Here is an 18,944-nt window from a genome sequence, read left to right as displayed (position 1 = left end):
GGTGTACATAATTTTGAAATCCCATTGGGAGAATGTTGCCAGGCAGTCCTATTTCTAGAGTTTGGGAGTGGTCTTTGGTAAGATTCAAATTCTGCTTCCAGGGAGTGGTTCCCTAGGCCTTCATTCTCCTGGTTTGTTGTTCTACCTTCTTGGATATCATTTCCCCTTAATTATCCTCTAGCCATTTCTGAAAAAACAAACAAACAAACAAACACAATCCTTTGTCTCAAACACCCTATATGGAAGCTGAGCCACATTTCCAGATTGTTCCCAGTTTGTAGATGGTTGGGAGCCCAGAGGTCTTAAGTCTCTAGCAAGCACAGTTCCCTGTCCTGGATTTTAGGACTTTGGTCAATCAAATCTCTCAGAAGTATTGTGGGTCTTTTATATATATTTTTTCAGTATATTTTATGGGCCAAAAAACACAGTCATAATTTTCTCTAATGTGTGTTTTTCTTTCTATTCTTAATCTTGGACCATTAGGATTTTGTGGGATAGGGCAGTAAACTTCCTTAATGTGACTATCTTCCTATGAAAGAAATACTGTATTTTTGTGACAAAAAAAAAGTTGTTCCTAGGAATTGAACATCAAAGTATTGTACCAAAAATAAAATATTAATCTTCTAAGATATAACTTGATTCTTTTGTATAATTCAAAGTAAATAAGTTAAAAATTAAGTTTTCCAGATTTGAATAAAATTGTTATCAATATTTGTGTTTTACATGCCATAAATGGTTAAAAAAAAAAAACAGGTTACTCTATCAGAAAAGCCTTTTAAGATCCCCTTTTTGTAGCTGGGAGAGATCTACTAGGCACCACCTTAATTCTTTCAGAATCTTAACAAATGCTACAAAGGCCACACTGATTTGCTCTGTGCCCCCAGGCCATATTCTAATATTGATTTAATCTTTGCTTCCATCTTCCATCTTAATCTGAGAATCTTTTATTGGCTAGAGAAGCTGAAGATGAGGAATAGTTTAATTTTCAAAGCCAGCAATTTCTGGATTTATAACATTCTGCTTATAAACTGGTAAATTCTTTTCTGATCTCATCCCTTTCTTGTAGAAATATATGCAGCTAAAAGAGGCCAGCTCACCCTTTTCATATTTTGCTTAGAAACCATCTTGCCCAAGTCTACAAGTTGGTAGGGTACAATTTTTATCTTCCAAGTTATAGCAGGTGAAAATTCAACTAAATGTTTTGCCTGTTTACAATTGAGTCCTTATTTTTCCAGACATAAATTTGCAGAAAAGTTTCAATTTCCTACTGTTTTCCTAATCTTCCCGCACTTCTCAGTCTCCAATCTAATGTCATGTATTTGTTTCAGTTATAGCTGCCTCCCACTTCCAGTACCAAGTTTGTAACAGTTAGTTACTGCTGCAGTGTAGCTGCTGAACAAACACCCTCAAAGTTCAGAAGCATAAAACAAAATAATCATTTCTTTTTAGAGTTGTGAGATTTATGACCTAGGCTGAGATTGACTGGATGGCTCCTGCATGCAGCTACGGGTCCAGCTAACCCTGGCTTACCGTTCAGGTCTGCTCCACATGTCATCACTCCAGGGGTCTGGCTGAAGAGAAAATAGCCACCCAGGAAGCTTTTCTCATGATGGTAGCAGAGGTGCAAAGAACATGAGAACACTTCAGGCCCTTAAGGCCTAGACTTGGAACTGGCACTTTGTCACTTTTCCTCCCACATGCCATTGACCAAGCAAGTCCTGTAGCTAAGGACAAAGTCCAGCAGCAAAGAAGTATATACCACCCCTGATGAGACAATGGCAAAAGAAAGACTGCATGCAAGGAAATATTGCGGTCAATTATTTAATATATCACACTTCGAGAGACCCCCAAGAGCCCTGACTGCTACCTTGCAGATAGTTTCAAGAATTCATAAGTGGATCCAGCAGAAAGAGCACCTGCTTCTTTATTGCCAAATCCTTAATACTAGAATTATAATCAGCTAGTGCATAATTATTCTATAGCTTCCAGTTTGACAGTGGTGAACAAGTATATGTTGTCAATTCAGTGTGAAAAATACTTTCCATTAGCTACCCATTTCATGCTGGGAACTAATTTGAATGAATAGAATATTAAGGCTCATAATGAAATTTACCATCTCCTTTTTTCTCATTGTCATAATATTATAACTGGTGCTAGAATCTCAAAATGCTTTCCTTCTCTGCAATCACTTACATAGAAGCTTGCATTAAGCCCTAGGTCATCCCTCATAAGTGTCACCAAATTTTTAGAGGGTGAAGCACTTTGTATTCCTATTGGTCTTGCAATTTCCTCCAACCTTAATCTAAGAATTCCATATAGGCCTTTCACATGGTTGGCTTTCTTAAAACTCCTAGCTGAGTGACCTGTGGAACCAATGTTCTCATTTTCCCATTAACATTTGATTATTTTCACCCTGGCATCTTGCACCAAAACCCAGTGACTCACTGAGAAATAATCTAAGACATTCTCAATTTGGAATACCATCTAATGATGTGTTTTAGTGCACTTATTTAGGGTACAGTGATCTATTCTTACCTGCATTTTGGTCAATTTACTATACCTGCATTTTGTTCATATTACTATAAGAGAGTTACAAAGGGGCTATCCAATTGAAAATTTTGCCATTAATAAGTTAACTTTTCTAGTTTAATTTATTATCATGTGTTTTGTTACTTTATTCAAATTACCTAATTCTTTGGGCTTGGAACGGTAATTCAAATAATAAGAATCAAATACTTAGAATGAATTTACCAAAAGGTATATAACCCCCTATTCCCAAAAGTACAAAAGTTTGTTGGGAGACAGTAAAGAAGATGGAAACAAATAGAGAAATATGGTAGACGTATAGCCTGAAATATTCAAGGATTTTTAAGTGTCAGTTCTCCCAAAATAGATCAGTATATTCACTATAATTCCAATCAAAATTCTATCAGGTTTTTGTAAAAAATGACAATCTGATTCAACTCGTATAGCACTAAATGTGTGTGTGATAATATAGAGTTCAGCACTCAGATTCTAGAATCTTGCCTCTGCCATTTTCTATCCCTATGACCTTCAATCAAATAAAGTCTCACAACTCACTGATAGTTTTCCTAACTACTGATATCTCTTTCTACAATTTGGGATGTACCCTTACTTTGCAAATAATACTTCTCATTTTCCATAAACTGATATTTTGGTAGATTTTCAAATGGGCCACCAAGTATGTTTTAGTAACACAAAAACAATGTGAAATTCAGGCCATCTCTGAAATTTTCTTATTTTAATTCTAAAGAGGATAGTAATAGTAACCTATCTTATGAGATTTTTATGAAGGTTAAATGAGATGATGTAAGCTACTTAGCAAAGCCTCTGACACATAATAACGATTCAATAAATCTGAACTGTCTAAAGGGAAAAAAGGATAATAGATGTGAATAAGAAATGGACACAAAAATTGTACTTGCATTATATTGGCTGTGGAAAGATTAAAAAAGATTAATTTTTCAATTGGGCCTTAGATTTGGAAAACATAATTTATGTGAATACAAAAAGTTACTATTTTGGAAAAAAAAGTAACTGGTATATCAGTTACAATTCAAGTAGGCAAGAAGGGCATCTATGGCTGATAAGGGATTTATTATAGAACTTACTGACTTGTGAGAGCTGGTAATGACATCTATGAAAAACTGTTGTCTCTGTGTCTAGGGTAGGCTAAAGTCATGAAATGTAAGCAGAGTATCTACTTAAGATAAAAATCTGGGCATGATATGGGTGAAAGCAAAGAAAAATTGGGATCTGAAAGAATAAACAGGAACCCACAAGACAAATTGGAAACTGCCTGCAGCTATCACTCATTGCATCTAAACCAGACCACATGGTGACCTGCACATAAAGCGAGTACATTTGACCTCAGAAAAGTTGTATATGTGCCTGGCCCAGGTCTGGAAGGAGCTGAGAATATCTAATGAGAGCTGAGGGAGCTGCAGACCTAGCTGCTGCTGGACACCAGCCAAGCATATCTGTCAATCAGCTACAATGTATGTCGGCTGCAGCCATGTTTGGGGTCCTGCACTGACTTTCCAAGCACAGTAACTGCTGCTTCACTTCCATATTTCAAATCCTGCACAAATTTTCTTGTAGTCAATCCTAACTTAGAAGCATACAAGGGAGATAATTCTGGTAAATATGCTTCATTTAGCTTAGCTAAATGGTCATATATGAAACCATGACAAATGGACAGAGAGCCATACAGTTCTTTTCAATATTTCTCAATAAGACCATTTCTCAACTCCTATGGTAAATTATCACGCCTTATTTTTATCATTAAATATTAAGTCCTAGGGCAAATATATAAGGATAAATAATTTGCATGAGTTTGAGATATTAAGAACTACCCTATATTAATAAATACATGTGTAAAAGAGAAATTAACTTTCATTTGAATGTTTGTTATATATCTGTCTCTCAACCATTTTACATTATCATAATTCTCACAGCTACATTGTAGATTATTCTCTAATTTACCATGGTTTTCATTTAAAAATTAGGCTTAGAGATGAAATAACTTCAAAAGAGACCAGAATATATGGCAAAACTTGGACCTAAACATGGGTCTCTGACATCCAAGATCATGCATTTTCTACTGGAATATAGTGAGCAAGAAGGAAACGTTGTAGTGTAAAATGTTAAGAAAATAATCAAGAATTTCTACAAGCTTGAACACATTAGTGCCAGGTATGTGGAAACAATGATGATTAGATGGCTTGAAAATCTCTTGTTAAAAAAAGGCATTACACATCCAGAGAAGAAAAAGTTGAAAGGTAGAATAGTCCACATACATGAAAGATCTTTACTTGCAGGATTTCACGGTTGTCAAAAAGATGATGATTCTGTGATTAACAAGAAGACACTAGGCAAAGGATATAAATTCACTTAATGCAGGTAAAAGATATGTACTTTTCTACACACAGACAGCTATACAAGCCAGGCAAAACACTGGCACGCCCAGGCAGAGCGGCAAGCCAAGGCCCCCGACCCCTCAAGTTTCCATGAAGCAACGTTTCCTCTTGGTTACTAACCTAATCTGAGCGAGGTGTCTGTCTCATCCTTCAAACAGACTTGGTTTGTCATTCTCAAGGGTTTTGTAACCTCTGGCTATTTCTAGCTATTATTGAAACTCTGGATATGTACTTGACTCCTCACCAGGTTCAAGAAGTTTTAAACATTTCAGCACATACTTGAGTTAAATTGTTCCACACACAGCACACCCCTAGCTTGCCCAGTTTTTAGGCCTGCCCATGACCTACTCCACTAGGAGACTTTCCATATCCAAAAATGAGTGGGTAGAAAAAAGGAAATGATCTTAAATTCTGAAACTAGAAGTACAATTTAGATATAAACACACATTTTATAATAGTGAGACTTTCAAGAGACCAGAATGAGAACTACAGAATCTCCATGACACATATCTTAAAATAGAATAGGTCCTTTTCTCTCTGGTTTGCTTTCATTGTGATTCTAGACTTCTCACAATACCTTGCAAGATTTTATTTATTTACTTATTTAATCATTCATTTAGAGCAGTGGTCCCCAACATTTTTGTCACCAGGGACTGGTTTCTCCAGGGGTGGGGCACAGGAGGTGGAGCTCAGGCGGAGTTGAGGGGACAGAAGACAGAGCTCAGGGAGCTCGACTTGCTCCCCGCTGCTCACCTCCTGCTGTGGACAAGATAGGGGGTGAGAAGCAGGGGAGACAGAAACGGGAGGTGGATCTCAGACAAGCTTCCCTCATGCCAGGTTCCTAACAAGACACGGACCAGTACCAGTCCCCAGCCTGGGGGTTGGGGACCCCTGATTTAGAAGATACTGAGTGACCATCTTATACCAAGTACTGGCTAGATGTCAAGAAATGGAAGACCTGACTACGTAGGTTTCAGGAAGAGAATATAAAAACCTTTTCTGACATACACCAAATAAAGTTACCAGACCTTTACATACTGTTACTTGTTCTATCAGAATAAATCTACAATTTAATAGCACTTCTTCCTTTGTAAGTAACATATCTGCTTTTTATAAGTTATTTTATAAATTTATATGTAGTTTGTTATATTGGCTGCAAACATGGACTCCATGTGGATCAAGACATGGTCACTATGATATTCAGTGAGCAATCATTGATAGGAAGAACATTTCAACATTACAGGGGGCAATTCAGAAGCTTAGTTTTTTCTCAGTAAATATTTTAAATGCTTTGATTAGTAATCAGCTACTAATAATTTTTTAATTTTCTGTTCAAGCAAAATGTAGCAGTCAGGTTTTGTGAAATAATTATGAACAGTTTGTAATGACATGGAGGCATTCATGATAACTTTATATTATTCTTCACACTTTTAATTCTTTTTTTTTTGCCTTCCAGGGTATGCACAAATATTACACCAAGGGCCTGCCGTATTCCATGTACTTTACAAATACTCATTAACATCGCCCTCTTTGTTTTAATAGCTTTCTGGAAACTTTTCTCGGTCTATATTAAAGGCTAACTAGATCTAGATGCAGCTTCCAGTCCTATGACTCCTTTTCTCACTATTAATTCTAGCAGCATGACAATCTCTCACCTCAAATTTCCCCCTCCAAATTTATAAATACAAAAAGGCAAATAGTTGCACAAGGTTTGTAATAACAGTATCAAAACCAAAAAAGCAGTTTTGCAACTCCTTAAAGGCAACTGCTTTCAATCATTTTAACTGTTTCTTTTGGCGTTTCTTTCATATGACTAAATATACATCAAGAATATTCTTGATTTTGCACTTTTAAATATTATCTATTGAGTTACTCTGAAAGATAAAAATCTACCTTCTTTATATTATCTCCAATTCTTCCTTAAGCATGAACATGTGCTACACACACACACACACACACACACACACACTCTTCATAACAACTTCCCAATAGCCATATAATAATTTTTATTACAACAATAATGAATTTTAACATTACTAAAACTATGTAAATATCATAGTTCATCTGTATAATATTATATGATATACCATTTTCTTTCTTTTACATCTACTTCTTTTCCCTGTCTTTTTTTTTTCACTTTTTTTTTCTACTTATGTTTATCTTCTTAAGGATTTCTGGTTTCATAGACCACAGATCTGTTTCCCACTTTGTTTACATCTTCCTCTGGGTAAACACAGATTCTAGTAAGTCCCCGAGAAAGAGCACAGGACAGGCAAATTTCTTAAGACCTTGCATGTCTGATGTTGTCTTTATTATACCTCCATTCAACGGATAGTTTCACTGGGCATGAGGATTTTACATATTCCCTTAGAATGAGTTCCTTCAGAAATTGAAGGCATTGCTACTTTTTTTCCTAGTTCTGAGACTTAGTTTTGAGAAGTCTGATGCAATTATAATTTCCAATCCTTTTATGAAAACTCTTTTTTTCTTTCTTCATAAAGTTTTAGAATTACCCTTTTGGGCTCAGTTATGTGATGGGATCCTCTTAATAGTCCTTTTCAATCTGCAAACTATCTCCTTAAATTCTAGAAAATGTTTTAAAATTATTTATTCAGTAGTTTTCTATCATTCATTTATTTCTTTTTCCTCTTTTTAAAATACCTATGTTTTGAATGTTAACCTACAGTGAACTTTTTTATTATATCTCTATTTCATATATCTTTTTCCACTTGTGGGGAAGATTTGCTCAATCTCATAATTTAATCCTTCAGATAAATGTCTTGCTGTTATTTCTAAGAACACTCTATATTCTTTTCTTTCTTTTTTACAGCTTCCTCTTCTTATTTCAAGGTTGCAGCAGCCTCATTATTTATCTGAAGACATTAATCACTATTTTTTAAAAATATTTTGTACTATCTAAATTGTTTAATGTTTCTTTGAGGTTCTTCTGTCATCAGTTTATTTGTGCTTTATCTTTGATGTAATGGAACTTTTTTCCTTCATATTTCTTGGGTCCTTGACTGTCTACTCATATTTCAGTTGGAGTGCAAAGAAGTTGCTTGGATGATCTGCATCCATCAACTGGGCTCATTCACTGGATCTCTGCACTTATAAAGTGATATAAAGGCTGGACCATTTTACCACATGATCTGAAATGCTTAATACTTCTAAGTTATCCTATACTATGAAGAATGCTTTACTTTCCTACATGAGACATATAGTCTGGCTGCCACTGTTCTTTGATTCAAGTATTGAATCAGTCTCACCATTCAGATTGTAGGTTCTCACTTAATCACATTGTCTTCAACATAAGACTCTTAACCTTCAGCTGTATGTTTCTTTGATACAGATTCCTGAGAGATTAAACCTCTGTTTTTCAACCAGTCTAGGGAATATCATATGGCTTCATTTCTAGGGATGGATGTAAAATGTACTATGACCCTTATAAGTAGAAACAATCTTTCAACATAGGAGCAAGGTATTTTTGGGCAAAATTACAATTGACTCACTATACCAACTGAGGAAACAGTGTCCTTGAACAGCTCAGCATGCAAACTCCAAATTCTTACAACTTGTAATAGTTGCTAAATTAATATAAAAAAATATCAGTAAATTCTAGAACTATACAATGAAATGAACATCAAGCCACAAAAAAACTATGTTCCTTAAAAATTATCCTAATCCCTCATAATGCCTCCAAATTCTGTCTTCATGATTCCTGTGGTCCTACATCATCTGTATACTCAGTTCCCATAGCTTTACTGGTTTTTAGAGATTCACACTTGGTCCTTTCCTGCTGAACCTGTTGGTGTCCCTCCTAGATATTATTTTTTTATTCTTAACTCTCTCATAAATTCTCTCTTAATGAGGAATTTTTTTTCATTCTCTGTCAGTATCACATTTATTATTATGCTTAAAAAAGAAAAATCTCAGAGTACTCTTAGAATCAGAGCGAACAAAATCCCATTCAATTTTAAAACAGGACAACATTTAAACTGGATCCACTACTGCTTCCTTTCCTGGTGAGGTTAGGTATGTTTTCTGATCATCTAAAATCCCTATTCTTTGGAAGTCTTCATGCAGAGGGATGAGCCAAACTTTAATCCATCTCTCCTCCTGAAATCTCATCCTAAATTTAGGTTCCTGATCCAGCTAAGAGTCCATAGAATGTGAGGTAGATAACTATCGATATACAACATGGCTTCTGATTCTTTCTGAGCATTTGAAGTGCCCCCTTAAGAAAGACTCTGTGTTCAAATCATACATAGAGCTAAACAACTCATAAATGTACTAAAGGGCACTGATTGGGAAAGAAAAGGGGAAAAACCTCTCTCCCCCCCTACACACACACACACACACACACACACACACACACACACACTGGCAGTTAAAAATTATAACCAAAAGCTTCTTACTAGCTCCCAGTTGCTATGAGGATGTAAAGAAAGACAGCTGATCTCTAAGGTTACAAGGGTCCAAGCCAAATAAAACCATTACACTGAAGTCAACACTTTTAAATTAAAATGAAATGGTATCCTGCTTGGCTCTGAAGTACAGGTGTCCCAAATGCTATATGATAGATGGCCTTAACCAACTACGTTTTATTTAGAGCATCATAGTTCAAAACTTCCTTTTTCTCCTTCGTTCTCCTTACAAGCTTTGCCTGATTTGTGGAATAAATTTTTGAAATACAAGAGAAATTCAGACAGACAGAAAGACAAGAGACTTCAGTTTGTACCTGGACTGTGGGGTGAAGGCCAGTAGTCACTGTCATGTTTTTTCCTAATGTGTCATCGAATGGGACTAAGGCCCTGATGCGAAAAACTTCACAGACAGAACCTGTAGTAGTTTCCTCTCAGCAACATATCCCTTGCTTTGCAGGGTACCAATATAAATAACTTATTCTGCACAGTTATTTCCTTCTCTCTTTCACCTCTTCATTCATTCTCTCCATCTTTTCAATCTACCCCTCTACCCAGTGTCCCACATCCGTGGCAGAAACAGAAGCATATAGTGAGAAAAGTGTAGAACTTAAGATCATAAGACTTGTGAGTCTTCAGCTTCATCACTTGATAACTGTGAAAATCAGAAAAATCATTGAATCCCAGTGTTCCTAATTCATATTCTGTAAACTGGAAATAATCATCATACCAGTCTAAGTGCTGCATCGAGGGTCAAATACCATATTCACTGAAGCATTTTGTACCATATAAGTTTTATTTAGTAATATTCTTTAAAGATTTTGAAGGAAACAAGGATTCATAGGCATATGAATGGTGAAGTTGCCACCTTGGCCTTGTTAAGGAACATAGATGTCTGCATTTAAGCTCGGTTTTCTAATGTAAGTTTTGGGTTGATTTCTTTTCTAATTTTGACAGAATTTGGAAAATGTCAGGCCCAGTAGTATTGAATGTTAACCACGTTTTGTTGGTGATGCTAACTATGATATCAAAGAGCATGATGCAATTCTTTAATTCATCAAAAAGAATACTAATTATAATAGTTAACATTTCCTGAGTGCTCACTATGTTCCAGGCAGTGTTCTAAGTGACTTATGCCTATTATCTCATTAAATCATTATTATAATCCTATGGGGTATGGTCCCCACTTTACCAATGAAGAAACTGAGGCACAGAGGAGCATTTAGCAGAGTGAGAAGCAAGACCACCAGGACTGGAACAGACATCAGCACGAGTGTCTGGATTCATAACAAGCAGACTATAAGATGGCTCTGTTTGACCATGCACTATATACTGGTGAATTGTTAATCAGTGAACATGGGAATGAGTTCACTAAAAGGTGATCTAGTCTATCCTCTCCTTAGGAAAAGAAATGGAAGCCATGTACAATATCCCTGAATGATCATCACGCAGCCCCTGTTGAGCTGATATGTTCGAAATTCAGCTGTTCTTCTACTTGGCCAGCCCCAGCCAGCTCTGGGTGGTATCAAAACCAAGTGGAGGAGGTTTCCTGGCAACTAGAACAGTAACCTTGGCCGAACAGTCCTAGCCCTCAATTTTTCTTTCCCTTAATTCTATAATGCATGTCTTTCATTTCTTTTTCAAATATCTTCTTGATTTCCACATTATAAAAGAAGAATTAAAATAAAGCTTGTTTCCTGAGGCCAGGACTCAGTTACCTTTAGAATTTGACATTCTATTACTGTTGGCATTTTTTTTCCTTTTAATTCCCACCCTCCATTCTTAAACAGATTTTAAAAAGTAAATTAAAATCATATTCCCTTCTGTTTGATTATCATTATGGAAAATGTAGACATACTCTTAAGAAAAACTGTTATTGTGAAGCTGAGGTCAAGGGAAGGTCTCTATTCTGAGTTGTACTCTCAGCTGGAGGATCCGATCCCACTTCACTGGGCTACCTGATGCAGCAGAAGGGGAGTGACATTGGAGTCAAGCGTCAAGGACAAAAGAGACACCTTATTCTGTTGCTGTTTTTCTCACAGGTAAAATGGGAAATCAAATCTTCTCCTCTCCCTCCAGCACTGCCCTCTCTGAACATGACATTAACTTCCACAGACGAGCATGGTGGTAAAGGGGGTGATTAGCGAGATAGGCCTTAGCAGCTGGGCTCCCGGAGATGGAAGTGAGGTGGAGGAGGGGTGGCATCAGGCACTGGGTCTTGTAGTTCTATCAACTGCTGCAGCAGCAGCAGATGAAAAGCTTCTAGAGATGGGGGCAGGGGAGCGCCCAGATTGTAAACATCTCTTCCCTGTTGCCTAGAAGCAGTGGCAGCAAACAATCCAAAGACTGCTCCTAGATTTCCAACATGTCCTTTATGTGCAGGGCTCTGTTTCTTTTTAAAATATGCAGCCATTTTATAAGGTCATCAGCCCACATGCGACGTGTGCATTTATCCTAATAATTTCCTAGCCACTACGTGTAATTACTTACCTAAAGTGGTCAATTATTGTTTAACAAAACCTTGTTAATGTTAGCATGTTAATTGTGGGGCTTTTTTAAACCTTTTAATGACCACTCTGTATCAGGCACCCATATTTGTAAGAATCAACAGAAATAAAAAGATACGCTCCTTTGTTTAGAGGGAAAATTTGATAATTCAGCTTTCTAAAGCATCAGTAATGAAGGACAGCAGTTATGTAATATAAATTGGTTAAAAACGTGATAACAGTAATGTTATAGGCTGTCTTGGCAGAAGTGAACTATGAAATATCACACACACAGAGCAAGAAAAGGGCAGGAGAGTAATAGTGGAAGATTTTAATTACCTATGCATAGGACAAGTGGAGGAAGTAGGGTTGGGTCTGACGCAATGCTGCTTTCTAATTTAATGAGTACATCAACCCAAAAGAGAGGAAAGAATGCCAGGTTTAGGATTAAATAATATTTAGGACTCGAAGGAAAGAGAGAATATGGAAAGCAGTGATTAATTCTCATCGAGCATATGATTTAATCCCCAACAGAATCTAGAGGTGTTTAGAGACAACACGGATATTTAGGAAGACAGGAAATAAAATACAATTCAGAAAGAGACAGGCCACTGATTTAATGTCAGGGTAAAGAGCAGGGAAGTGGTTTTTAAAAAACACGGCATCACCCAGAATGCCAGTCCCACTAATAAGCGGTAAATTTGTTTAACATTTTACAAGATCAAAGTGGAACAGTAATTTCTAGAATGATACAGCACAGAAAGGCTCCCCCTCCCTTTTCAAGATCCCACATTTTTAAAGGAATGGAAAATCAAATCCTCTACACTTGGAAGGGAACTCTAAAGGGACCCAGGGGAGAAAAAGAGGCAAAGAAATGACCAAATCAGAGGACAAACTCCTTTTAGGACATTAAAAGCCCACAGCAGAGCAAGACATCCATGGGGCCATTAAGGGGGCGAGCGGGAAGTCAGTGACAGATGAGGCTGCCGTGGCCGAGAGCCTGAATGGGTTCTCTGCCTGCGTATTTACCAAAGCAGCTGAAGGTCACATCCCGGAAACCGGGATACATTTTCTTAAGGGAAAAAGTAAAATGGTAAAAGGATTTTATGATCACACAAAAGCAGATAGTTGGGCAATGAAAACCATTAAAAGTTGACAGGGCACAAGACCCAGATTAAGTATGTCATAGAAATCTGAAAGAAGTGCAAAGGAAAAAGGAAATGCCTTCAGCAGCATTTTTCCCCTTCCTTTTTATTGACTAACAAGAATACAGCAGCGTTTCTTGATAGCTTGCTCAGGGGACTGCAGAACGGAGCTGGGAGCTGTGCTAGGATGAGGCATTTACAAGAAATCCTTGGGATCTTTAGAAATCTCACCACCAATCATCTGAGTCATGGTAACAAAACAGATAGCACTCACCCTCATTTTGAAATTTATAGAAATACACTGGTGAAGAGTTAATATTTGCATTATAAATAACAAATAATTGACATTTTTACAAAAAGAGAGCATTTATGCACTATTCCACACAAGTTAAAAAAAGGAAGCCACTTACTGCTTCTAAATTTCTTGAGTTTACTTACGGAGAGTTTCATCTATCATCTGTCTGCCTTAAATGAGGTATAAATGAGAGGTAATCCAAACTGCCCCTAGACTCAAGGGAATGTGCTTATGTGAAATAAAAAGGAATGATTTTGGAAATTACTGCTCATTGTTCATCATCACCATCACCATCAGGCCGTGATTATTAAACACATGCTTGTGTACCACATGATAGCAAGGGAGCTGTTTGCTGAGGGAGGCGTTCTCGCCTTGTCTCAGGATCTTGATTTCCCATTGACTCATCTCATGCCTTTTCATCATCGTCTTACAACTACAGACTCACCTTGGAGACACTGTGGGCCCCAGACGACTGCAATAAACCAAGTATCGTAATAAAGTGAATATTGCCATGAGGTGAATCACATTAATTTTTGGATTTTGTGGTATATAAAAAAGTATGTTTACATTGTACTATACAAGTCTATTAAGTGTACAATAGCATTATGTCTAAAAAATGTACATACCTCAATTAAAAATACTGAATTGCTGAAAAGTGCTAACCTTCATCTGGGCCTTCTGTAAGTCATAATCTTTTTGCTGGTAGAGGGGCTGGCTACCTTGGTGCTGATGAAAACACAATATATGCAAAGTACAATAAAATGAGGTATGCTAATTACCAATTGGAATATCACCGAATTATTTTTAAAAACAAAAATAAAAATGTTCTACTTTCTGTGGATGTGCTTAGACTAGGCAACTGCTTCATCCACCACCCTCCAATTGTGTTTCTATAAACTGATAAAAATAATATGCATAGCCATAGAATTGTGGAGTTAAAATCTGAAGGACCAATGTCATTTATGTTCATTAAAACTGCATTTTCTTTTCCTTCTACCATTCTTCCCCTCTAACTCCCTTCCTCTCTGCCTGCCTCCCTTCTTGCCTGCAAATGTTAATTGAATTTCCTAGAGCAGACTGTAAGATTTAACAGCAAAAACAGGCAAATCTATTATTACTGTATTCAAATAATCATCAGTATAGTGGCAACATCAATAGTGTGCAAGGGGCTAAAACAGTACATAGCCCAGAATGTCCGGAACCATTTAAGAAAGTACATAACACAGTTGCAGGCTAAGCAAGGTGAGGGTGGGGCATATAACAAAACAACAGAAGTAAACCAAACAAAGGCAAAGTGAGAAAGGATGCTGTAAACATAGAGAGTTGTATTTACAAAGGCTTAAAGGAGAGGCAACATGGTGAACTCCAACATGACATGACCAGATTAGTCTCTCATTTTATATTTTTGTATTTCTCTTCTACCAAACTGTAGTTTATTATTCAATTTAATTTCTTATAATTTCTTAAGAAGGACAAAAACAGGAAACAGAACATAGTGAGTGAAGAGCTAGGTGATTTTAAAAAAGGATATAATAAAAATGTCCATAAACTTAGGAAATACATGCACTTTCATTTAACCTTTTAATTAATCACCTGGAGGGGTATACTTCGGAAGTGAAATTTCTCTGTCTTATCAAAAAATTAAGGTGGTAGAGAGTGGCAACATTGATGTGATTGAATACATTAGGCTGTCGACCCAAAAAGAACATGAATAGTTTATGCAAAAAAAGAAAAAAGGAAAATCACATAGCTAAGGCTAGCTATAATCATACAGAATAAAGAGGGTACAGTGGAAAATATGGACCAGAGAAATACCATGGGGGTCATTATATGAAGGTCAATGTAAAAATAATACCTTTCAATTTTTCTTACCAAGTTATTTCATTAGAAACTAGTGAAATCATTCTTGCAGAAATAAAATAGTACCCCCTTATCTGTGGGGGATAGGTTCCAAAATGCCTAGTAGACACCTGAAATCCCAGATAGTACCAGATCCTATACATGCTGATTTTTTTCTATACATACACATCTATGATAAATTTAATTTATAAATTAATCCCAGTTAAAAAAATTAACAATAACTATAACAAAATAGAATAATTATAATATACTGTAATAAAAGTTATGTGAATGTGGTCTCTCAAAATATCTTATTGTACTGTACCCACCTTTCTTGTCTATGCAATGAGATGAAGCAAAGTAAATGATATAGGCACTGTGATGTAGCATTAGGCTACCATAAGTGTTACTTGAACATAAGCTCTGTGATATTGCATCAATCAATCTGATAATCGAGAAGGTTAAGTGACTAATGGGTTGGTGTCTGAACAAAGGGATGATTCACATTCTGAGAGGGGCAAAGCTGGAGGGTGTGAGATTTCATCACGATACTCAAAACAGTTCCTAATTGAAAAGTTAAGAATTATTTATTTCTGGAATTTTTAATTTACTACTCAGGTAACTGAATCCACAGACAGTGAAACTACAAATAAGGGGAGAATACAGAGAAATCACTCCCTTCTAGTTCTAAAGCTATATTGAGATTCAAGACCAGAATACACACTCGTTGTTCCTTTCCCAGGCCAACCAGAATTACAGCCAGGAAGCTGGTTTTGATTGGTTATAACTTTCTTTACTTACCACCTTCACTTGAATCCACAGTCACTACAGTTACATCCCTCACTCTTAGCAAACATCAGCAAGCAGGACTCTGAAATTAAATGCTATTGTTTAATACCTCCAAGTTCTCCCTTTTTTTAGTCTTCCACATTTTGGAGCTGTTCTCTGTAATCAAAGAAGTATAAGTGTATATTTATAAGGGTTCCCCATGTCTTTTTAAAAATATATAATCTTTATTATATTTTTTCCATTACCATATTGTCCTCTTATACCCCCTCCCCCCAGCAATCACCACCCTGTTGTCCATGAGTCCTTTATTCTTTCTTGCTTAATCCCTCCACCCCCTTACCTCCCCCACTCAAGCTTAACATATCTCCTATTTCTCTCCAGTTTCTCTCCTACAGTGTATCAAATCTGCATTTTGGAGAAACACCTCTAATAACTACTTATCCATACTGCTTGTTATGCCAACTTTACCAGGGTTATTTCCATTAAATCATCACTAATTATGGAAGACAAATTATTATTCCTAAATGAGAGGAGTTTTTAAAAATATTTTATTTATTTTTAGAAAGGCAGGAAGGAAAGGAGAAAGAAAAGAAGAGAAACATTAATGTGCAAGAGATACATCGATTGGATGCCTCTTGCACAACCCCAGCTGGGGACCTGCCCACAACCCAGGCATGTGTCCGGACTGGGAATCGAACTGGTAAACCTCCAGTTTGCAGGCCAGCACTCAATCCACTGAGCCACACCAGCCAGAGCTCAAAGAGGAATTTAAAAGTGAACTGAGCAAATGACACAAATTTGCCTGGAAGGAGGTAGGGAAGGGAACTGAATGCTATGAAACTTATCAAAGGCCATATAAATATGACATTAAAAATATTCAACATCCAGTACCTCTTTGGCCATAATACTAGAGTAGGGTGCTGAGAATATGGGCCAATATTTATATTTTAGTTCTGGAATTGTAGGGTGTTCATGTTTGTAAATCAAATACAGGAAAGCAACTTATTTCATCTACCTGGCTCAGAAAGAAGGTTCTCTAGCAAAAATATTTTTGCATGCTACCTGTGCTATTTCTGTTTCCTTGTTTGATTTCAAAGCCAGAGTAATATCAAATAGCACTAGATTTTAGAAAATGATATGTATTAAATGATTAATTGACCATTTGCAAATGAGAATAGAGTCTATGTGTCACTTTAATGCTCAAGGAGGTAGTAAAGGAATCAAAATATTAGCTGATCAATACATATATATGATTGAGAACACTGAGCTGATTTCAGAAAATTGGAGCTCTGGGCCAGGAACTTCCTTTGACTTGCTTTCTGACCTTTGGCAAATAAATTAAAAATCTTCCCTTCTCACTTGTCACATCTGCGCTCCACAGGGCCCCCTGCCCTACCCAGCCCTGATAAAACACATAGACTGGGCTACAAGGCCAAACAAGCTTTGCCATATATTGAATTCGTGTGCGCTGTGTGCCAACACTTTATTCCTAAGCATGCTACCTATGGTAAGCCTGTCCATCACAGTGTCAACCAACTAAAGTTTGCTCGAAGCCTTCAGTCTTTCGCCGAGGAGCAAGCTGGATACCACTTTGGGACTCTGAGAGTTCTGGATATTTACTCGGCTGGTGAAGGTTCAACATACAAATTCTTTGAGGTTATCCTCGTTTTGTTCCTTAATGCCACCAGCAGGCATCCAGACACCCATTGGACCAGCAAGCTGGTCCACAAGCACAGGGAGAGGTGAGGGCTGACACCTGCAGGCAGCAAAAGTTGTGGCCTTGGAGAGGGCCACAGGCCCATCACACTATCGGTGGTTCTCTCCATGCAGCTTGGAAAAAGTCCAACACTCTCTAGCTCCACCATTAATGCTACTATAAGTAGTTTGTAAAAGTCTTAACTAATAAACAGGTTAGGACAGTCAAGAAATTAGAAATGGCATCCTCTCACAATGCTTCCAAACAATAGCTAAAATGAAAGAGATGAACCTTACCAATAACTTTGGGGTAAGTACCATATGACAAGCATTACTTTAAAGCAGTGATGTATATGGCAGGGCCTTGTATTTCTGCAAAAAGTATGTAGATAAATATAAAAAGGGTCTCTCCTAAAAGGAACAGAAGCCTAAAGCCAACTACTTGAAGCTATGGAGCCCCGCAGAAGTAATGCCATTGAGTGTGGTTGGTAGGGCATATGAATGTCTCACATGAGATGGACAGCAATTTGAACATTTCACCTAAAATGTCATATGGTGTGCTTGAGTGTGATATTGCTGTGTTACACAATTACATGCTTATGATTTTGTAATAAAAGATTTGGTATAGCTTATCAGATCATCAAAAGGGTGCATTATTTGTGCTGGACCCTTTATCTGAGATATTGACATGGTTTCTGAAAGAAAGGTTTAATTATGAAAGAGAACTTTTCACTTATTGTCAACATCTCTTTTATATATTCCCTTGTGTGTAGCCCTGGATATCACTCTGCTAATATGGTAAAATCCAGGATGATGTTTTTGTATTCATTTGTTGGTTTCTTCAAAATATGGCTTTCCGTCAAGCAGCATAAGCATTGGTCATTCCAGTATATCTTCCAAAGTTAATTTATACTTTCTTTCTATAGCTACTAGACACACTTTACTCTAATTTTATCAACAACAATAACCCCAGATATTAGATATGTGTATATTACCAAAAAGAAAGTCTTTGTTCTAAGCCTAAATGCAATTAAATAGAAGATTCTTTATAACTATTTCAAAAACAATTTTATAAATTCTCCACAACTCTTAGCATCTGGATATATATAATTCATTTCAACTTACCGCTCCAAATGTCAATTGTGTTTATTAAAATTTCTATATAATTTACAGATATTCCTGAGAATTCAAAGAATAATATTTTTTAAAAAACTCAAAATCATAGTGTTAAAAATTAGTAAAAATAGTCTGGGAGAGGTAAAAAAACTTTAGAGTTGAGATTAAGCCCATTAATGTGGACAAAAATTTATCAGTTGATTTTGAAACCCATTAAT

General features: G+C 36.6%; 1 pseudogene; it reads left to right on the top strand.

The window, feature by feature from the left end:
• The first annotated feature begins 17,276 nt into the window (after positions 1–17,276).
• LOC129085237 (60S ribosomal protein L15-like) lies at positions 17,277–17,771 on the top strand (annotated as a pseudogene).
• The last annotated feature ends 1,173 nt before the right edge of the window (positions 17,772–18,944 follow it).

Source organism: Pteronotus mesoamericanus, unplaced genomic scaffold, assembly GCF_021234165.1.
Source record: "Pteronotus mesoamericanus isolate MK-2021 breed Mesoamerican mustached bat unplaced genomic scaffold, CSHL_Meso_final scaffold_232, whole genome shotgun sequence".
Lineage (NCBI taxonomy): Eukaryota > Metazoa > Chordata > Mammalia > Chiroptera > Mormoopidae > Pteronotus > Pteronotus mesoamericanus.
Note: the sequence above shows the minus strand (reverse complement) of the source record. Positions and strands in the feature narration are given on the sequence as shown.